General features: G+C 48.2%; 1 protein-coding gene across 5 annotated transcripts in view; it reads left to right on the forward strand.

The window, feature by feature from the left end:
• Positions 1-23,209, forward strand: part of RFX2 (regulatory factor X2) — an 89,949-nt gene that overhangs the window by 11,047 nt on the left and 55,693 nt on the right. The window contains exon 1 of one of the 5 annotated variants that reach the window (XM_036120676.2): positions 22,056-22,153. The exons of the other annotated variants lie outside the window; for them this stretch is intronic. The gene's annotated coding sequence lies outside the window, so the exon portion shown is untranslated. Of the gene's footprint in view, positions 1-22,055; positions 22,154-23,209 lie in introns of those variants that run through there. 5 annotated transcript variants of the gene reach the window in all.

The following is a 23,209-nucleotide window of genomic DNA, read 5'->3' on the forward strand; positions in this document are numbered from 1 at the left end:
CCGCTTCTAAATTTCTGCCGCGGAGCTCCAGATTCTAGTTAGATCGTCACCTTTCTTGCTGGGAAGAGAAGTAACTGTTAACGCTGGTCAAAATAGAAACCAGTTACCAGACTGGGATGCACTTCATGGAGAGCAAGGTCCCCTTGTTGTTTGCCGGTAGAGACCCCCAGATAACTGTACGTTCACTTGTCCTGTTCCAAAGCTCTTAGCTAAAATGACACATGCCATCCTTTAGCGTGCCTTTCACCCTCTCAGAGCCGTGTGAGACCTTCCAGTGCTGTAGGGGTTCTTGTCCGAGGGCGTTGGAGACCTTTGGATGCGGGAACGTATTTTCAAGCGGCCATGGTTCGTGTGCCTCCGTGGATCCTGAGAGTTTCGAGCGGAGAGACTGTCTTCTGCAGCGGGGGTGGGGGGCCGGGCAGCCTAGCACTTCTGACAAATGCCTGTGCTTCAGCCCCAGGAAGGAGGGCTTTTCGAGAAAGGCAGAGGGTGGTGGTTGGGGCAGGGAAGAGAGAGCAGCCCTCCGGAGCGAGCAGCCAGACTTCAGAAGTCGTAACCGTTAGATCCCAAGGTTATGTTTTAAAAAATAAAGGGTTGGCACGGCCTCACGCCCTGAGCACCTACCATATGCTTGGCGTTTTACACACATTCCTTCTAACCCTGGCACGGCCCCAGCAGGGTCAGTCGGATCAGCAGGCCCAGACAAGGGGAGAAATGCCTCCTGTGCTCCCCGGTCCCTTGGGCGGGTAGCAGAGGAATCCTTCCTCCTGCTAAACCCAGCTCCACTTGCTTTTCGGCCGCAGTGTGAGCTCAGTTGAGCTCAGTCAAGACTCCTCTTCTTTGTAGCTTTAGAGAGGCCTGGGCCCAGGGCCGGCGAGGACAGCAAGGCTGCGAGTGAAGGAGAAATGATTATCCTGGTACCGTCACCTCAGGGGTCAGCTCTGAAGGCTGGGGTCCCCCTGCCTTCTCCCCCTCTCCCGCACCCCACTAACCACTGCCCGCGTGTCTCCTTTAGCTCGCGTCTTTCCCATTCCTGCTCATGCTGTTCTAGTTCAGATCCTCTAGTGGAGCTTCCGACTGCTGCCCTCGTCCGGGCTGTGGCGCAGACCCACTGTTCTGCCTTCTTCCCAACCTTTCATGCTCCCACTGCCCTCAGCAGTGGCCTTAAGCTGCTGCTGCTGGTGGTGGTGGTGATGGGGGGGTGACGCATGACGTCTTTGTGCGACACCGTGGAACATCAGTGCATTAAATTAAATGACATACACTTGCAATGTTTTTATAAATAAAACATGATTAAATTATAAAATAGGATAGTGGTGCACAGGAGCTACCAACGACATACGTCCTTTAAAACTTCTGTTGTCAAGTCTGGCACAACAGGCTGACCCAGTGTCTCCCAGTAATGTGCTAGTTGTAGAGAGTTTGTTGTGTTGTTTACTGCGGGTCACTAGCAGATAAGAGGAAACCTGTAGCAAGGGCTTAAGAAATATTTGGAAGGCAAACTGTCTTTAATTGGAGAAATATATCCATTACGTAGTTTTCTGCAAATCAGCAAAAGTGCCATTACTTTATTTGAGCAGAGGAAGCCCACAGAATCTTTTAGGATTCCAAGAAAAGTGGGGCGGAGGAGGGGTTCGGCAAACATTCTCTATAAAGGACCAGATAGTAAATATTTTAGGCTTTGTGGGCCAACCGGGTCTCTATTTACAGCTACTCACTCTGCTGACGACAACATGTAAATGAATGGGTGTGGTCACGTGCCAATAAAACTTTATTTATGGGCACTGAAATGTGAATTTCATACAGTTTTCACATGTCACAAAATATTTTGACTCTGATTTTTTTTTTTTTCATAGCCATTTACGCACATAAAGACCATTCTTAGCTTGTGGACCATGCAAAAGCAGGCTCTGGACTGGGCGGGACTTGGCCGGGGCGTGGGCCGTGGTTTGCTGACCTCTGCCCTGTGGGATGGAGTCCAGGAGCTCCACCATTCTCAGCCTTTCTCTGGGTGGCCCAGCCTGTTTCCCCAAGAGCCCCCAGCCTGTGCCCGCTGCTCCATCCTGCTCAGTGTCTTTGCCCTTCTCCCGCCCCTGCGGGGGCACACCCACCCTGCTGTGCCCAGCTCCTGTTCTTGAACTAGTCCCTTCTCCCTCCTCCGTTTGCCCCACCCCACCGCTGCCAGGGTAGGTCCGGCCCCTCCCGCTGTAGCCACAGTGAAAAGGTAAGAACAGGTGAAGTTAACTGGAATAACGTATTTTATTGAATCCAGTATATCCAACAAAATATTGTTATTTTAACATGGGATCTATGGGAACACATTTTTATCGAGACGTTTCGCAGTCTTGCGCGCCAAGTCTTTGAAATCCAGTGTCTGTGTTGCGCTCACAGCACATCTCAGTTTGGACGAGCTACATGTCAGGTGCACAGTGGCCACAGATGGCCCGAGGTGTCGAAACGAAGACCGGCACAACGCTCGGGTCATCACTGTTTTTTTAAAAGGTGACCGCTGTTTGAGCTACAAACCAGCACTCAGATCCTTCCGAGCTCCCTCAGTCTTAGGTCACTCCCAAGGCATGAGGAGCACAGGTCCACCTGACTCCAGAGTTTTCCATTTTGTGAAGTGGTTGTGGTTGGGCTTTGCACGCGGGTGTCCCCTCCAGGCCACTGAGCGGTTTGACCCCAGAATTCTGCGGTGACCCTTTCAGGACTTTGGGATCCTTCTGGCAGTCCCCAATAAGTCTGTTTCCTTCCTCTTTTACGTCAGGGAAATCTTTTCATTGTAAAGCCTCCAAAGAGTACCCAAAAATATAAAGGAAAAAAAGAGTCCCTGGCTTCCTTCTCCTCTCTTCCTCTGCCCCTCCCACCACTAACACAGTTAGGTGTGGATTCTTTCAGATATTTTGTATGCATATAAAACGTACACACTGACGCTTTATTATTTTTTAATTGAGATGTAATTCATATGCCATAAAACTCCCTCTTTTATAGTGTATAGTTTAGTGGTTTTTAGTATATTCACGAGGTTAGACAATCAGTACCACTCTCTAGTTCCAAAACATTCCATCACCCCAAAACAAAACGCTTTCCCCATCAGCAGTCCTCCCCCATTCCCTCCCCAGCCCCCCCCCCACCCACGAGCCCCCTTTCCATCCATGGATGAGCCTATTCTGGACGTTTCGCACACGTGGAATCACATACCATGTGGCCTTCTGTGTCTGGTTCCCGCCCTGAGCGTCGTGGGCTCAGGGTCCCTCCACGGGGCTGCGAGTGTCGGCACCTCGCTCCTTTTATGGCTGATATTTTTTCTTTTTATAAAAAAAAGGATCACATTATGCCCACTTTTCTGCACCTTCTCTCTCATCTAATACTTAGTCTATATCTTTCCTTATCACTCTCTATGTGTCGGCTTCATTCCTTCTGTAACTGCGTGAGATCCCACTGTACCGCTCTGCCCCGAGGTGCTTATTTAGTGCCTTATGGAGGGGCATCGGCTTTATCCTTTTTCACTTTACCAGCAATGCTGCAGTAAACATCCTTGTCCAATGTATTTGTGCACATGTGTGGGATGTTTGTAAATTCCCGGAAGGCGACTTGCTGGGTGGAAGGGACTTCCTTCCCTTTGCATTAGATCTCTTTCACTCACGTTCATGCGCCACCCCTGCAGGGACGGTTACTTTGCACTGTGTCCTTGCCTCGCGACACGGTCCCCAGCATGTCCCCTGCACCACCTCCTCCCGCTGCCACCCACGCCGTGGGCGCCTCGACAAGATGCCTGTCCCTTCCCCGCAACTCCCCGTCCCATCCGGAGAATAGCGGGTCACAGAACTTGTGGCAATCCGGTGGAGACGTGTGCCCCCCCACCCCCGGCATATGCACAGTGAACACACCCATCGTATTCTGTCTGCCATTTGGGAGGTCCTCAGACCCCTTGTCGCCTCTCTCTGGACCAGCCCCTACTTCCGAAACTTGCTGTGCATCAGTTCAGCTCTGCCCAGTTCCCAGCCCACAGGTGGCTGACTCAGCCCCAGCCTGGCACCATGAGCTGCACATGCCCGCGTGTGCCTCTGCGGGAGGCCCAGCCGCCCGGCCGGTTTGTGCCCACACAAGTTCACGCTTGTTGCCCTGGCTCTGAGCTGACTCTCCCGCAGCAACAGCACTTCCCGGCGCCTTTGAGTTCCCCGCTGACCCACGGTTCCAACTCCTTGCCACCTTGATACTCCAGCAAAGCGCTCATTCTGCTGCCCTCCCAGCAGACCTGTCCCCGAGGTCCAGCGCCGCCCCCCCGGCCCCCCTCCATCCATGACCTGCACATCGGGTCCTGCCCTCCGCATGCCAGCCGGGATCGAGCCCTGCTGCGGTGCTGCTCTTCCAGCTCGAGTGGGAAGCTGGCTCCGGCAGCCTCCGGAGCCTGTGCTCACACCTCGTGCTTTTTGCTGTAGCGCGGACACTTCCTCCCTGAGGCCGTGCAGCTTGAAACCAGAAATCCAACGCCCTAATCACGGAGGTTATCCATCCTTCATCTGAGCTCTCCTCCCACTTGAAAGGCGATGGGTCATATTTTTCTTTTTACCTACCTTCCTGCCTGCCTGCCTGCCTGCCTTATATATTTTTTAAGTATGCTCCACACCCAGTGTGGAGCCCAATGCAGGGCTTGAACTCACAACCCTGAGATCAAGACCTGAGCTGAGACCAAGAGTCAGACACTTAACCGACTGAGCCACCCAGGCGCCCCATCTTTTTAACATCCTTTAAGATTCTGAGACACTAACCTAATCTGATTTCTCTTCCTTCATGCTTTATGAGTGTAGAATGTTCTAGAAACTACCCGCCCTTTCTCCAGTGGTAGTGTTCACATAGGGCCTGGCCAGAAAGTCTGTAATTCTCTCCACTCCCAAAACTGGGCCCTATTCTCACTTCGAGTCCTGGTGGCGAAGCGCCTGCCTCCAGCTGCCCGTTTCTCCCTTGTGCCCCTCCGCTGGGTCTGTGTATGCCACCTGTCTAACCAAATGTTTTGGCATTTCCAAAACAGACTTCCTTACACCTTTGGCTCCCTGTCACTGGAGGTTTCCAGACAGAAAGTCTCTTAGGGATTGTGTGCAAGAGGTGTTTTGCTTGTTAACAAAGTTTGTTTCTGAAAATTTTAAGAAGGATTTTGACCTGGGGCACCTGGCGGGCTCATTCTTGATCTTGGGGTGGTGAGTTCGAGCCCCACGTTGGGTGTAGAGATTACTTAAAAATAAAATCTTTAATTAAAAAAAGGGATTTTGAACTTATAAGTTCTCAGGCCTAATTTTCTTGTTGTTTTGAGTTGTATCACATTTCACTTCTTCTAAAGTAAAGAATATAGGGACAGTTTTAGTTTATATATCTTCTGTTTTTCTGCTTGTCTGGCATTTGCCAACACATTTGCTGTGTCACCTTTCTTTAAAATTCACGTAACATAAAATCAACCTTTCTTGGGGGGCACCTGGGTGGCTTAGTCGGTTAAGCGCCTGACTCTTGATTTCAGTTCAGGTCATGATCTAGGGGTGGTGAAATCAAGCCCCTCATTCAGGCTCTGCACACAGCGGGGAGTCTGCTTCAGAGTCTCTCTCTCCCTCTCCCTCCACCCCTCCCCCCAGCTTTGCGCTCTCTTTCTCTAAAATAAATAAATAAATCTTTTTAAAAATTTGACCTTTTGAGAGGACAATTCAGTGGTTTTTAAGATATCTGAAATGTTACACAGCCATCCTCACACCACCCTCTAACTCTAGAACATTTCCATGACCCCCCAAAAAAACCTATTCCATTAGGCAGTCACCCCCCCCCCAGATCCTGGCCCCCATGGACCCCCTTCCTATCCATGGATGAGCCTGTTTTGGATGTGTCGTCACACACATGGACTCACCCCGTGTGGCCTTCTCTGGCTGGTTCCCTCCCTAAGCATCATGGGCTCAGGGTCCATCCCTGGGGCAGCGCGTGTGGGCGCCTCGCTCCTACTCAGGGCTGAATAGTATTCCAGTGTATGGATTGGCCACAGTCATCCATTGATTGCTTCTACTTTCTGGCTGTTACAAGTGATGCTGTTGTGAACATGTGTGGACAAGCTTTTGTGTGAACATACGTTTTCGTTTCTCTTGGGTGGATACTCAGGAGTGGAGGTGCTGGGTCATATGGTCACTCGTACTCAACTTCTTGAGGAACTGCCAAGTGTTTTCCGTGGTGCTGCACCATTTCCATTCCCACCAGCCATGTAGGCGGGTTCCAGTTCCTCCTCACCAACACACGTCACTTTCCCTTGTTTTTATTATAGCCAACCTAGTAGGTGTGCGGTGGTACTTGTGGTTTTTTACTTTCATTTTCCAAATGCCTAATGGTGTTGAGCATCTTTTCATGTGCTCAGTGGCCATTTGTATATCTTCTTTGGAGAAATGTCTCTTCAAAGGTGTCATCGCTCACAATTTTCTGGCATCCACACATTTCTCTTCCTCTGTGAAATGCCCAAAGACCCTGAATCCTGAAGGTGCAGGGCACATGTCAGAACTACAGCAGACAGCAGAGGGGAGGTGGGTCAGAATCGATAGGATGTGAGGGCTGTCCTCTCGCACACTCAAGACATGGCTCCAGCTCTCACCTGTGGACGTGCCCTTTTCAGAGACTTCCCACGCTCCTGCATCCTCATGCTTTAGGAGGGAGACATGACAAGGATGTCAGCTGTTACCCTCCGAGTGTCCCTGACCATTTGGGCACTGAGATTTCTAGAATGTTATTTGTAAATTAAATGTGCTGTTTGATACCTGTGTGTTTATCCAGAATTATTTTAGGCTCTCTTTTGGAGACATGAGTCGAAACATTTGAGTCTGGGACAGGTTCAAAAAACCAGCTCATGGGCTAAATCCAACCCACCACCTGATTTTGGATGGCCAAGAGCTAATAATGACTTTTTATGTTTAAATGGTTGCAAAAAATAAACCTCCAGAAGAATAATATATTTTGGAACACATGACGTTATGTGAAATTTACTTTTCAGTATCCATAAATGGAGTTCTATGGGCAGATGGCCATGCTCATTAGGGTTCATATTGTTGGTGGCGGCCTTTACCCTACAATGGAGGCGTTGAGTAAGTCTCAACAGAGACCATCTGACCTGCAAAGCCTAAAATATTTGCTATTGGGCCCTTTATAGAAAAAGTTTACCAAGAGCTGGTCTAACAAACGGTCTGGTTATATTTGACTAGAACTAGTACTAGTATAACATCATGCGTATGTAAAGACGATGGTGATTTGGAGATTCACGAACACCTTAGACTCTTCAGTAGTGATTAACATTATTATTTTTTTTTTTTTCTTGCTTCCTCTAATGGCAAGAGGAATGATATTTACTTTATTATCTTCTCCTGTTTGCTGTAATTAAGAAGAGTCTTCGTCTGGCCACATCCATCTTGCAGGCTGCGTCCCCTTTGCCTTTTTATGTCTCTGAGGCTGTGCCTTTTTTTTTTTTAATTCCACAGCAGCCTGGCCTTTTTCTCCATGGCATTCCTCCTTGTCTTGCAGGCCCCGGAGAGCCTGGGTCAGGTTTAGACCAACGCACCAGAGTGGGAAGGTGCTCAGCAGTTGGGAGGCATCAGTTTCCCTTCTGGTCTTTGGGCTCTCCAACACTCGGATGCTCTCTTTCGGCAGGTCGCACCACCTCAGGGGGGATTTGGTGTGCAATCATGGCACCCAGGAGTGATGTCTGAAATGAGTTACTGCTGCAGGTGCAAGGAGGTGGGCTCCCGTATGGGAGAAACTGATGTCTAAGCAGTTGTCTTTGTATTGGAACGCACTGTAACAGTGACTCATAAGAATAAAAATGTGTGATGGCTCATCAGTAAGGAGGAAAATCAGTGTTTAGAGATCAAAAAAAGCTAATTATTTCCGCATTTCAGCCATTTCAGATTGAGCTAAAATCCCACCTAAAATGGATTCTGCATGATCTCGAAATCTTCTGTTGTAGCCGAGTTTTTAAGAATTGAGACATTCTAGAAATCACTGCGAGAGCCAGGACTAGTGTCAGGCTTCTCTGGGATAAGAGTAAGGGGGGCCCTCGCCTTATTCTTGCCGCGGGGCTGGTCAGTGTTGGCTAGCAAAGACAGTAAATTAGGTCCATTTCCTTAGTTCAGCTGGGGTAGACACTGTCCAAAACTGGGACTTCTTCCTTCTCCTCTCTGTTCCCCGGTGGCAGATGTTTCTCTCTCAGGTCCCAAATCTGTGGCACTCCTGGGCTTGGTGGCCTGTGGGTTAATTATTGCCAAGGTGGTCATTGACGCTATAGCTACTTATCAGCACAACCCATTCCTGGACTGTTTGAGTTCCTAAATGTGGGGTGGTGGGAAAGAAGACTAGCTGCCTTCAGACTGCGGCTTCCCGCTAGAGACCAGGCGTGTGACTCACTCGGCTCCTGTGGCGGTCACCTGGCTCCATGTTTCTGCCGTACGTGATTGGGACCCAGGGCCACCATCACGCCCCTCCTCCAGGAAGAGAATTGTGTCACTTTCTTCTAAAGACCACCGTCCTGCCTGGATTATACAACGAGGCTCATCTAAACTGGAGTCCTCAAGTTTATAAACTTAAGTTAAAAAAAAGACAAATCCACGTATCATGACAGCCCAGTCTTTCCTCAGTCTGGACCTCTTTCGGAGTCTGCTGAAAGTTGGAGATTTCTCCCCAGGAGAACAGGTGTAAACACATGTGCCAGCACTTCAATTTCATATTCAAGTTCAAGTTCATGGACTCTCCGAAGTGTGACCCTTGTGAATCCACAGACGGAATTATAAGATCCTGCTGTAGCTCTTTGAACGGGCACACTGCAGAGTTTAAGCCACTTCCAAAAGGGAAAAAATAAATAGGGATTCATGAAACTTAAAAACTTTTGTGCATCAGAGGGCACTATTAGAGTGAAAAGGCAACCCACAGAATGGGAAAAAATATTTGCAAATTGTATATCTGATAAGGGGTTAATATTCAGAATATATAAAGAACTCCTACAATTTCACAACAACAAAGAAACAAACAACCCAATTAAAAAGTGGGCAAAGGACTTGAGTAGACATCTCTCCAAAGAAGGCATAGAAATGGCCAACAATCACATGAAAGGATGTTCAACATCACTCGTCATTAGGGAAACACAAATCAAAACCACAAGGAGACCACTTTGTACCCTTAGGACGGCTATCATTTTAAAAACCCCAAACAAACAGAAAATTACAAGCGTTGGCAAAGATTTCGAGAAATCGAAACCCTTGTGAGCTGCTAGCAGGAACGTCAACTATGCAACTGCTGTGGAAAACAGTAAGGCGGCTCCTCAAAAAAATTAAACATAGAATTACCATGTAACCCAGCAATTCCACTTCTGGGTGTATACCCAAAGAATTGAAAACAGAGACTTGAACAGATATTTGTACACCCACATTCAGAGCAGCAGGCTTCCCGATTAGCCAAGAGGTGGAAACCTCCCAGGCATCCATCCACAGGTGAATGGACAAACACAGTGTGGTTGGGTGGATACTATTCAGCGTAAAAAGGAAGGAAATCCAACACCTGCTACAATGTGGATGAACTTTGAGGACATTATGCTCAGTGAATTAAGCCAGTCACAAAAGGACCAAACACTGTATGATTCTCCCTCTGTGGGGGCCCTAGAGAAGCCAGATTCATAGAGACAGAAAGTAGATGGTGGGAGTCAGGGGGATGGGGGGGCTACTGTTTAATGGGGACAGAGTCTCAGTTTTTGCAAGGTGATGGTGGGGATGTTTGCACAACACCGTGAATGTGCCTAGTGCCACTGAACTGCACACTTACAAAATGGTTCAAAGGATGAATTTTGTTCTATATTTTACCACAATTAAAAAGAATAATAGTAGACACTCCAGTTGTATTTTCCGGGATTATGTTAAAGGAGGCACATTCTTCCATAGTTCATATTTCGGGAGTCCCACCTCACCTGCTGAATCCTAGGATCATAGCTTTAGTAAAGACCCTACGAATTTATCTTGTGCTTGTATACTCATTGGACGATGCATACATAGTTAACTCCTTTGACTCGCACACCCTCACTTGGGAGAATTACACTTCTGAGTCAGTGGTCCTTACTAGAAAGGAAAGCACGAGGACCGATTCTGCAGCACGTTCAGATGGGTTCTGCCCCAAATACGGATGTCTGGTGTTCTGGGTCTGGGTGCTGATGTGTTTGGGGCACCTGGTGGGTGAGAAGAGAATGATAAGTAACCTAAGCAGGAACTTCAGAAGGGAGAAAATAGGGCTCATTTGTTCAGAGTCATCTGAGTGCCAACTGGATAGCAGGTATTTTTCTAAGAATAGGAGGATGAACAGACATGCTTCATAAACCGGCCTTCCAAACAGAGGTCAGCACACTATGCCCCCGGGGCCACATGGGACACACTACCTTTTTTTTTTTTCTAAGTCCTGCAAGCTGAGAATATCACCTGCATTTTCAAATGGTTGAAGAAAAATCAAAAGAATATTTCATGACACGTGACAATTACATGAAAATCAAATTTCAATGTCCATAAATAAAGTTTTATCGGACCAGACCGAGGGCCAGGACTAGGGTGAGGCAAGTGAGACACTCACCTTGGGCACAAAATTTCAGGCACCCCAAAAACTCAGTCATCAAGATAGGTAATATTTTAATGGGGTATTTAAAAAATCAAAACAGGGCGCCTGGGTGGCTCAGTTGGTTAAGCGACTGCCTTCGGCTCAGGTCATGATCCTGGAGTCCCGGGATCGAGTCCCACATCGGGTTCCCTGCTCAGCAGGGAGTCTGCTTCTCCCTCTGACCCTCCTCCCTCTCATGCTCTCTGTCTCTCATTCTCTCTCTTGCAAATAAATAAAATCTTTAAAAAAAAAAAAATAAATAAATAAAATAAAATAAAATAAAAAATCAAAACAAATGCCACACACACACAAAAATCCCTGATGAGCAAGATATCAACATTTTAAAAACAGGATCAGGATTGCTGATTTCCTTTGCCCCCGGCTCCGGTAAGGCTCTGAATGCAACCATGCTCATTCCTTTCGTAAGGGCACTGGCAGCTTTCTAGAAACCGTGAGGGTTGAGTAGTTTTGACAGAGACCTTATGGCCTGCGAAGCCAAAAACGTTCTCTGGCCCTTTAAAGAAAAAGTTGGTCAACGGTGATTAAAATCAGTGTACTGTATTAATCCCTACCAGTGCGTAACTATAACCAAACTATAAACGCAACGCCTTTCCATGTCCTCCGTCTATTTTTATGTGCCTTTTTAAAAAATGAGTGTACACTTGTAAATTATTTAATTTTTGGATAATGGCATCCATAAGTCAATAGGGACAATTAACACTGAATTAATAAGCAAGCTGATGCTTGTGGGCTGTGATGATTGACTAAGTGTATAATTACCTGCGTTAAAATTGTAGAGGCCATCATTTCCTTTCGTGGTGACTAAATACTTAATTAGTTAACCCTTCGTTTACTGGGCTTATAATGTTACTTGGCTTCTTTATAAAATGATGTATTTCCTGTCCAGCTTCCATATATAGGTCTTAATAAGCTCAATTAAGAACTTAAGCATTAATTATTATTAAAATCTTAAAATAGTAAATGCCATGGGAGCTTCCTCCCTGGTTTTCCCGCTTTCAGTCTTTCTCCTAGTAGTCTAAGAGGAGTGCTCTTTTAAGAACATAAACCAGAATGTATTGCTCTGGGGCTTCTCTCGGGAACTGGAATAAAATCCAGACTTTTGACTAGGCCCTCAGGGTCTCTGCTGCTGCCTCCAGCCCCCTGCCCTCCCCTGCCACAGGGCCTTTGCACCGACTATTCCCTGTGCTGGGAATGCTCTCTTCCATCTTCCCATGTCTGGCCAGGTCTCAGCTCAGTGCCATCCTTCACAACACCCTTACCTGGCCTGGCGAAAGCTTGGGAGCCCCTTTCCATCACCTCTCCCCACCAGCTCTGTCCCTCTGCTGTGTCCTTTTGTCCTGGCCCAGATCTCTCTGAAATAACCTTATATATCTGGTGATTGGCTTCCTGTCTGACTCCCCTGCATGAGGATGTCAGCACCCCAAGATCTCGCTTGTTCACAGAACCTGGAATAGTGCCTGGTACTCGATACATTCACTTTGTTCCTTTTTGTGTATTTATAGTTTACATTTACATACAGTCATATTTACCTTTTGGGGTGTACTGCTCTGTAAGTTTTCACACACACATAGATATCTATGTAACCACCACCCACCACCAAGAGGGCACAGAGCAGTTCCAACACCCCAGTGAATTCTCTTGAGCTGTCCCTCCGCAGCTGGACCCTCATTCCACCTTGACCCCTAACCACCATGCTCTGCTCCCCATCCCGTCACTCAGCCTGATGCCTTTGAGATTCATCGTGCTGTTGCATGATCGGTAGCTTGTTCTTTGTATCTCTGCATTGTAGTCCATTGTACGAATGCACCACTGTTGGTTTGTCCAGGAAATTTCCTCTTGGTGTTCAGTGTTGAATTCATGTTAAAGCCTCTGGTCATAAGAATGGCAGCATAGTGTATATAGATCAAGTGAGTTGAACAACAGTGGTATTCCCTATACACACTGCATTCACTAGGTCCAGTGTGCAAATTTATAAGAACTGATCTGCTTTCCAGTGCTTACAAATGTTACCACAATTTTTAAAATGATACATAAGTAATATAAGAGTCGTATTCCTAAAAAGGACCATCATCTACAGAAGTCAATTAAGAAATGAAAATTTCTTTCTTTTTTTTAAAATATTATATTATATTTTATTTATTTATTTATTTATTTATTTGAGAGAGAGAGAGCGTGAGCAGGGAGAGTGGCAGAGGGAGAGGGAGAAGCAGACTCCTCGCTGAGTGCAGAGCCCTGTGCGGGCTCGATGCTGGGCTCAATCCCACTTCCCTGAGATCATGACCTGAGCCAAAAACTCAAGAGTCAGACGCTTAACTGACTGAGCCACCCAGGCGCCCCAAAAGTTTCTCTTTCATCTTCCTGTCTCCTTCACCTCCCATGAGGAAAGCACTGTTAGTAATATGATTTGTGTCCTTCTAGACCTTTTTAATGAATTTACCTATTTTATAACATGTATAGCTGTATCTTTTTTACATAAATTTATTCTTAAAGTATTTGAGAGCCTGCTCTGTGCCAGGCATTACATATCTTGGAGACCTTCCTTAGAGAATGCACTTCATTCTTTCTGACAGCATGAGAGCCTCACAGCAAGGATTACCATAATTTATTTAACAATATCACTATTGATGAACATTGAAGTGGTTTGCAATTTTTTGTGACTTCAAGTGATACCACCAGGGATATGTTACCTGTATATCTTATTTTTACAGCTTTATTGAGATATATTTTACTTACCATAAAGTTGGCCCATTTAAAGTGTACAAGTCAGGGCGCCTGGGTGGCTCAGTCGGTTAAGCGTCTGCCTTCGGCTCGGGTCAGGATCTGGGAGTCCCAGGATCGAGTCCCACATCGGGCTCCCTGCTCAGTGCAGAGTCTGCTTCTCCCTCTGGCCCTCCCCCATCTTCATGCTCTCTCTCTCTCTCTCTCAAATAAATAAATAAAGTCTTAACAAAAAATAAAGTGTGTAAGTCGGTGGGTTTTAGCATATCTTCAGGGTTATGTAACCATCACAACCGCCTAACTCCAGAACATTTCCATCATTCCAAAAAGAAGCCCCATCCCCATTAGCAGTCACCCCACGGCCCCCCTGCCCCAGGCCCTGGTACCTGCTAACCCACTTTCTGTCTGTGGATTTTCCTGTTCTGGACATTTCACATGAATGCAATCATACGCTATATGGCCTTTTGTGTCTGGATCTCTCACTGAGCATCGTGTTTTCAAGGTCCACACACTATGGCGTGAGTCAGAGCTTCACTCCTTATGGCCGAATAATATTCTATTGTATGGCTAGACCACATTTTGTTTAACCAGCTGATGGACATTTGCGTTGTTTCTACTTTGGGGCTACCGTGCATGCTGCTGTTAGGAACATTGGCGTACGCCAACGTGCTTGGCCAGTCGCCCCTTTGGACATGTGTGTTTCTCCAAGATAAATCCTGAGGGAGAAATGAAACACGGCTTCCAGCTAGCTCCTCATCCTCTGACTACACAAGCTCAGACGTGACCTAGGCTTTGAGGGGTGCTCGGAGGCCAACCCTGCTTTGGGGCAGGAACCCTCCGCATCTCCTGCAGCCAGTCTGAGGTCTGCACGGCAGGACGGGATCCCTGAGAAGGGAAAGGGGGCAATGATAAAATGTAATTTTTATAACTGTAAGGCAACAATATGAAGTTGGAAGGAGAGCTGCTCCATTGGCTGGATGTTGGGACAGAAAGGAGTATGAAGTATTGGCCAAAATGACGAACCCCACAAATATGCCCTGGAATGAACGTAGCGCACAGCATGAGGCATTCCCTGAGGAGTTTATCATGCTTGTTTGTTTTTGAAATCACAAATAGCAAAGCGCATCACTGCTTTTAGAGTTTCAGACATTTAAATAGGCATAAATCGGCAGATGCTCTTGGTCATCTTAAAATGGAGCGAATTACAGCAACGGCGTTAACTGGCGTTGACTGACGTTTATCGAGCACTTACTGTGTGTGCGACTGGCAATGAAACTCCACGCTTTGTAGGCTTCATTTTCTTTAGCACAGTGACCCACAGAGGCAGGCCGACTTTATTTTCTCCATTTACCAATAAAGAAATGGAAGCTCTGAAAGCCTTAAGCCACTGGCTGCCTGTGGCCAGCTAGAAAGGGGGAGGGTGTGGGAGTGTGGAAGACACGCAGGCCCTGGATGGTTTCCCCTGTTGCGCACTCAAGGGGAGGAAGGTGCTGGTCCGGGAGGAGAGGAGGAGTGAGGGGAGCCGCGTCAGGGAGGGCACTGGCCCCTCGATGCTTCTCTCTCTCAGCAAGCACCCCTGCCCTAGGTGCATCCTGCCCTGCCCCTAGCTCCGCAGCTGCTCCCACCTGGGCCCAGCAGTCCCTGTTTTGGGGGGGCTGCCCCTCCTCCATCTTCTGTCTGCTGGAGTGTTGACCTTGACTGGGGCGCTGCGCAGAGCCCCCACGGCCTGGGGAGGTCTGTCTCAACGGCCACAGGAAGTCCTCGTGTGGTTGGCTACGGTCACGCACAAGTGAGGACAAAATGCACACTTGGTGCCTGCTAGAGAGAAGCGTCTGGCAGCCCTGCTGGTGTCCTGCATCCCCACAGATGCTCTCCTCATCAACTCGCGCTGAGCGAGGCTGGGTAGATGCCTCAGCTCCCCAGAGAGGGCCACTCAGCCCACACCACTGAGGCAGGCCATCCACATTTAACTGCATCTGAAGCATGAAATTTGCGTCGTGAGAGAGATTTGACTTTCCCAGGATGCCACTGCGTCTTCGTTCTTCCAGTCGGTAGTAAGCCTTTAGAGGGCTTTTTATTGGTTCAACCTGACTTTTTTCTTTATCCCAATAGTTTCAGATTTCATCTGGATGAAAATCTCTCAAATATGTATCTTTTAAAAACTCACGCTGAAGTAGTAGTGAATGCTTCTCAAAAGCAGCGACGGTCAGGATCACCCAGCAGCTGGGTGACCTTAACCCCTGAGACTTCTAGAAAGAAGCAAGGAGGACTGGAAGCAGTGTTGGACCTGGGAAGGCTTGAGAGGGGGCTGGGGGGGGCGGGCAGTAGTGGCCAGGGGAGGCTGCTCACTGTTCCTTGAGTTCCGTTTCCGAGGACTCCTCTCTGTGTCGCTCTTGCCACCGTCCACGCACAGCTAGAACATTTTATTCCCGTTTTTTCCAAAATTATCTTTTGCTCTGCTTCGGGAACTGACTTAATACAGAGCTGGGAATGGAGATCCAAAACCAACAGCTCACGAAGTCGGGCATTTGTGCGGGACAGTGTGAGTGGCTCCCTCGTCTCCTGCCCCCCAGTCCTCCCCAGCCTCGCACCAGCCGAGAGTGTCTCCTGAGGAAGACGAGGGCCCGTCGCAAATCTTTATGCAATAGAAAAGCCAGTTAAAATATTTTCAAGGTTTTATGGCACTTTTTTAAATTAAAAAAAAAAAAAAATTTTCCCCCCAACCTTGTCATTAGAATGTCTTTCTAAAATGGAATCAATTTTAGTGTATCTTCTTAGAATTAATTAGGTTTAAAAACCTAAAATATCTCCAAGATTTCTCTCTTTGGATTTAATTAGAATAATGAGTTTAACATTTTTTTTTAAGTTGTTTTGCTTTGGGGTTGATACTTCCACGGGGACAGAAATAGAATGTCCTTTTGTTCTCGTAGGATTGGATGGCAGAGACTAGATGAGGAGGGAGATGACAGGTTGGATAAACATTTCCAATTCTGCCTTTCGTTGCTTCATTTTCATTTCCTCAGTGATCCCTGCGTCCTGCTGATGGGATCTCGGACTAGATTCTCGGTCCCAGGCCCCTCGAGGAGCAGCTGTTCCCCAGAGACCTAGGGCCCCTACCAGCAACGGGCGGTGCCCCCAAGCAGGCGAGAACGCACCGTGTCGCTGGCCCAGTGCTGCGTGCGCTCGTGGCCCCAGCTGCAGGCCTCTGCTTTTGCAACTCCCACGGCAGGATTCTTGGCCGCGCTTGTTTATCTTACATTAAATTTTTGGGTAATCTTGCATAGTTCAAGCATGACTTAGCAAGAAATACACTTTTGCTTTTCAGTGTGACTCTAGGACTTTTTCTTATTTAAACTTGCATGTTTGTACGTCGACATGGCAGAAAAACTTGGTGTATTAGAACTAATCTCTAGTAATGGTGGGGCATGGAAAGATCAGACGTTTTGGTGGATTTGAAAAGAGGTGTATAGTCATCCTAAAGGAAACAATGAAAAGAGCCAATCGTGTGTGGGGCGCAACGTCAAGGGTGGGTTCTATAAGGCTGTTTGGGGAGTAGTCTCAGGGTGGGGGGGTGAGCATGGGGCTGGCCCAGTCCATTGTAACAATACCACAGACTGGCTGGCTTCTAAACCACAGAAATGTACTGTTCCCAGTTGGGAGATGAGGTGCCGGCATGATCAGTGAGGACCCTCTTCTGGGTCACAGACTTCTCGCTGTGGCCTCACGGGGCGGAAGGGCGGTGGGGGTCGAGGGGGCTCCCTGGGACCTCTGTTATAAGGGCACTAACCCCTCCTCCTAACACCTTGGGCTTTAGGTGTTCCCACGTATGAATTTTGGGGGAACACAAACTTTGAGACCCATGCATGGTCAGACGGGCTCATCCCCATGTCCAGCTCACCCATGTCAGCCTGGGCTCTGCTGGAGGCTCTGATGTGAGATCTGCAGACGCGAGTCATCTTGCACGATGTCCAGTTCCCACTCCAAGGCTTCCAGCCTTCCTCCTCGCTGAGGTTAGAGGCCTCCCAGCAGCCTTGCAGGGGCCGGCACTCTGGCTCTCCAGGGGAGGGCCCTGGAATCATCCCATGGGGATCCCTCGGCTGAGGGATGGGATTGGGGACTGAGAGCTCCTGAAGATGACTTGGGGGCACCACACCTCCCTGCATCTGGGTTGAGGCTCTGCCTTCTGTCCTGGGTTGATGGACCAATGTCCGTGTGCAAGTTCTGGCCAACCCCTCCTCTCTGCAAGATCTCTCCATGCCCCCTCTCTCGGGCGCCCAGTCCCTCCCACTGGGTCCTGTCCATCTCAATGCACACCTGCTCTTACTTCTTCCATTTCAGAAATCCTCTCAACTGTCTCAAGAGCTATGTGTGCCTGGGGTCTCCAGTTCCACAACTCTTGGTCACTCTTGAATCCATGTCAATCTCTGTAGGCTTTGCCTACAGGGCTCCCCTGGGACTGCTCTATCATGGCCACAGTGATCCACCCAGTGGTCGATTCTCAGCCCCCAATTCAATCAACGCTCATGACACCACTTGCTCGTACTTCTTTTTAGTCTCATTTGCTGGATTTCCTCGTCTTGAGGATCTCTAAATTGTGGGGAGCCAAAGAGCCCAGCCCTGGGCCTCTTCTTTGCTCTTCTTTGATGAGCTCAGCCAGGCTCATGGCCTTAACTAGGCCATCTATACACTGATGGCTCCAGCCCGTGTCACCTATACATTGCTGGCTCCAATCCACATCCTGAGACCCTACACATCTACACATCTATATAGTAATAGTCTAGCCTGGGTCATCTGTACACTGCTGGCTCCAGTCCACATCCTGACACTACACATCTACACATCTATATAGGAATAGTCTAGCCCGGGTCATCTGTACACTGCTGGCTCCAGTCCACATCCTGAGACACTACACATCTATATAGGAATACTCTAGCCCGGGTCATCTGTACACTGCTGGCTCCAGTCCACATCCTGAGACACTACACATCTATACATCTATATAGGAATAGTCTAGCCCGGGTCATCTGTACACTGCTGGCTCCAGTCCACATCCTGAGACACTACACATCTACACATCTATATAGTAATAGTCTAGCCCGGGTCATCTGTACACTGCTGGCTCCAGTCCACATCCTGAGACACTACACATCTACACATCTATATAGGAATACTCTAGCCCAGGTCATCTGTACACTGCTGGCTCCAGTCCACATCCTGAGACACTACACATCTACACATCTATATAGGAATACTCTAGCCCAGGTCATCTGTACACTGCTGGCTCCAGTCCACATACTGAGACACTACACATCTACACATCTATATAGGAATAGTTTAGCCTGGGTCATCTGTACACTGCTGGCTCCAGTCCACATCCTGAGACACTACACATCTACACATCTATATACTAATAGTCTAGCCCAGGTCATCTGTACACTGCTGGCTCCAGCCTTGACCCTCAGGCCCTCATGTATGTTTCTGCTGACTTTTTCAGCATCCCAACTTAGTGTCTTAGAGCCCTCTCACACCTCACACCTTTAAAACTCCACTTCTGAGTGCTCCCCAGGCCTGCTTCTCCTGCAAGTTTCCTGCTCTCATCCTTTCACTTGCCAAAAATCTTTGAGCCACTCTTGACTCCTTTCTCTCCCGCTCCACATCCAACCCATTAGTAACTCCTACTGACTCCACCCCCAGTATTTATCCAGATTCTGACTGCTCTGCACCCCTCCGCTGCTGTCATCCAGGCTTTGCCACGTCACCACCTCTCACCTGATCATCACGTTACCCTCTTAACTGCTCTATTTCCATCCTTTTCCTTCTTTGCCTCTTCTCAACCCAGCAGCCAGAGGGACCTGGTTAAAACCAAGTCAGTTCAGGTCATCCCCAGGCTGAAACCCTCTGATCCCTTCCACTTAACCCCAAGCAAAAGCTGAAGCCTGTATGATTGGGTGGGCCTTTTCCCCTCCTTCTTGTCTCCTGGCTCGCTCAGCTCGGGTCACCAGCCAGGCACGGTCCCACCTCAGGGACCAGATATCTGAATGGCTCGTCCCTCACTTTCCTTGTCTCCTTCATGAATCTTCTCAGGGAGGCATTCAGCAATCCTTTAAAAATTGCAACCCCACCTCACCCCAATACTCCCTGCCTCTGCTTTGTTTCCCCCCCGGCATCTGGCGCCATCTGACATACTGTAGATTTTCTTATTTTATTTACGGTTTCTATCACTCCCCACCCACCCCCACCACCTTCTAGAATATAAGCTGCATAAGGGAAGGGAATTTTGTCTGTTTTGATTACTGGGCAATGCCTGGCCCATGCTAGGCACTCAATATTTTTTACTGAGATCAATGAATAATGCACGTAGGACTGCCTTCCAAGTCAATCCTCTTTCCAGAAATGGCATTTGGGACCCTTACAGCTGTGTGTCAGAGCCTCCCTTCAGATAGGGTGTCCAGGCCGAATTGACAGTGTTCCCTAGGCGGTGGGAGCAGGGCTACTGGTGGTGTCATCTCCAGGCTGGAGATCACCATTACCACTTTGCCACACGTTAATAGCCCAAGAGTCTGGCTTCAAATCCTACATCTCACTGGAGCCCAGGTTCAGATTTTAACAGTGTGGAATCTGCCTCCTCTTATTCTCAAGGAGACACATCCATTCCAACCTGCTTATTCTAAGAGCATCTCCTAGATGCTGTCTTATGAAAACAAGGTTTCTTTATGTCAGTCGTGTCTGTCTCAAAGGCTGGGTTTTGTTACAAGGTATGCCTTAATCACGCACAAACCTGTTAGTGCCGGGTGCCTTTATAACCTGAAATGTGGACCCACTGTGGCTAGAGCCACGTGCTTCCCATTCTTCCAACATGTTTTAAGATCCTTGGCCATGCTCCCCTCCCCCAGATAAGACCATCTTTGAACTCTGCCCTCCCCTTGTAAGATGGAGTGCTTTCCTCTTCCCTTCCAAGTTCCAAAGCCCAAACTGCTCTGGACACAGCCAAGGCTGGGTTGGCTTTGAGGTTAGCTTGTTTTTTTTTTTTCTTCTGTGGGACAAGATTGGCCGACACTAGGGACCTCCCTGTCACCTCTTTCCGGGGCTGTATGTCCCTGTGCTTCCCAGGCCTGGCTTCCTCTTCCTCTTCCTCTTCCTCTTGCTGAGTGGGCAGGAAGAGCAGGCACAGGGATGCCAGATGCTCTGGGTTCCCCGCAAAGTCCCAGGAGGCATTTCTAATGTTGAGTCAACGATTTGGTTTACAACCTATTTATCTGCACATATGACATTCTCAAAAGTCTTTTAACCTAGGTATCTACTCCTCTGTTCTTACATCTTTTTCAAATAGCTCAATCCCCAGTTTGTTTTAGTTTGTATAATCCCTACCCAGAAAACCCGTGTGCAGCTATGAATATCCCACATTGTTTGCCCGATGATAAATAAATTCTTTCCTCTTGGAGAAAAAGGCACTTTCTCCTCCCGGCACCAGGAAGGACTGTAGAAGTCCCTGCTATGATGCTGACCGTGGGGAGAGTTGGTCCTTCTTGGGTTTTGTTATTTCAGAACAAATATGGTAAACTGTTTCCCCGTTGGTTACTATAGAGAAGAGATTATTTGCCTTTCTCTTAGGGCTTCTGAAAATAATAGATTACATATTTGGGAGGGTTTTTTTTTAGATCTGGTTAATGTGAGATAGAGGGGATTGCTCCGGGGATGACATTGTTTGGTTTGGGAAGTATTCTTGTTGTTGCCCAGCAACAGGCTCTTAGAGACGGGAGTGGACTGCGTTGTCCCTGGCAACCGTTGTTACTCAGCAAACAATGAGGGCCTGCAAAGAGCTCCAGGACTGCAGGCTCCAGGTTTTAATTGAACATCTGCATATATTTTTCTCTGATGAAATTATGTTTGAGTTTGCTTTGCCACGACAGGTAGACCTGGGTCCACCTGGGGTCTCCTTGGCAGAAAGCATGCTGTCATTTTGACATCTCATCCTGTATGAAGCAAGAGGAGCTGATGGAAGGGGAAAAAAAAAACAACTTTCAGCCGTTTGACTATGTCGTAGACTGCTCTCCGCTGGAGACTTATTCCAGTCTTAAGTGGAATTTCTTTTTTGATCGAATTCCTCTTGTTTGTAAAATCATTACCTGGCCAGCCTGCTCTCGAGTGCTTTCTCGCATGACGTTTTCCTTGCGGCCACTGGAGAATATCAGAAAAGCCGGGACTTGAACCCAGTGGGCCACACGTGAAAACAGCATCCACGCATGAGCTTGGCTGGCGACGGAGACCGGGCCCAGAGCCTTCTGGTTTTTTAATGTTCCTTGCTATTCCTGTTAAGAAGCTGGGAATGCAGGTGACCCTCAGGGGAAACGTGCATATTGCGCTTCTTGGGGAAGCAGGTGTGTCCCCACTACCACGAGTGGGACACCCTCACCCTGACGACGGGCACTTTGCAGCCACTGGGAGGATTCTGGCAAAACAGTGTCACTCCCCACCTCCTCCTCAGCGGGCCAGAGATAGCAATTGTTTACCAGGGCTGGTTGCTTGGGTAAACACTGCCCCTGAACTTCATTCAAAGCCAGTGACACATTTCTTTCCCCGCGCTCTCTGCACCGCCCTCCATGCCCCGCCCACCCGCCAGGGCTATAAATCGGGCAGTGTTACTCAGTGCAGGTTTTTGGCGGGGACTTGATCCTGCCTTGTTCGTCTCTCTCGAATGCAATCTGACTAAGGCAGCAGCACCCGTCCCCGTACCACCTGTATCAGAAAGCAGCGCCCGCGGTCACACAGCTCCGTGGTGAGATTCGCTTTAGTTGTACCGATTGGGTGTTGTTTTTTTTTTTTTTTCAGGGCAGTTCACTCTGTAGCCGAATGCCCCAAGAAAATGTCCGTGGCACTTTCGTGCCTGCATTCCAGCTAATGGCTCAGGACGGTGTTAAGTATCTGAACAAGCTTCCCAACTTTCTTTTGCAGCCAGAACGTATAATGAGATGTCATTTGTGTTCTAGAGCAAATAAAAGCAAGTCATATATATATATATATATATATATATATACACATATATGGCAAGCTTGTCAGCCACCAGCCCTATGAGGTATAATAACTAAGCTTCAGTTACGTCAAGTGTTCGTGGAATCAAAATGAGTAAGTTCTGACTTACACAAGGATTCCCCAGAAGATTAAGGAGAACACAGGATTCTTCCTGTAACCTGGAATAGCAGCAGGAAGGAGATCAGTTTTGTGCCAAGAAAGATCAGTCCCTCCAAAGAAATGCTACTCTGCATTCCAGGAAATGAGTTTATACCCAGTTCCAGTTTAGGCAAGTCATTTTTCAGGAATTGTAGCCTCATTTAGACATTTTCTTTAAGGGGATCATTTAAAAAATGTCCCCACAGAGATACCACCCTACCCCCGCCCCCCCCAATCAGACCTTGCAGCTTGAACAAAGCGCTTAATATCTTTGGGTCCCAGCGGGCCTGGCTGGTCCGCAAGGGCCCCTTCAGTGCTGCTATGTTAGGTGAAGCTCCTGATTTCAGCTCGGCCCTTTCTCTGCTTTTGAAACTCCAGAGTAAGGGGTGACCGGAGAGGAACGGGGGGTCAGTTGGAAAGGCCCGGGGCATGATGTTGGCAGCAGGAGAAAAGCCAGCCTATTTGCCTGAGTCAGCCGTGGAGGTCCTGCCCATTGCTTGTGCTTATTGGCCATTCCCGGGAACCAGAAGTGCCCTTGTCACAAGGCAGGACCGTCCAGTGCAGGGTGGGGTCAGCAGGCTCAAAATCCGGCAGATGCCCTGGAGGAGGGAGCTCCTGGCTGGCCCCGGGGCCCTGCCTTGCTCCTTCTCCCTCAGGTTGTAGG

This window comes from Halichoerus grypus, chromosome 1 (genome assembly GCF_964656455.1).
Source record: "Halichoerus grypus chromosome 1, mHalGry1.hap1.1, whole genome shotgun sequence".
Classification (NCBI taxonomy): domain Eukaryota; kingdom Metazoa; phylum Chordata; class Mammalia; order Carnivora; family Phocidae; genus Halichoerus; species Halichoerus grypus.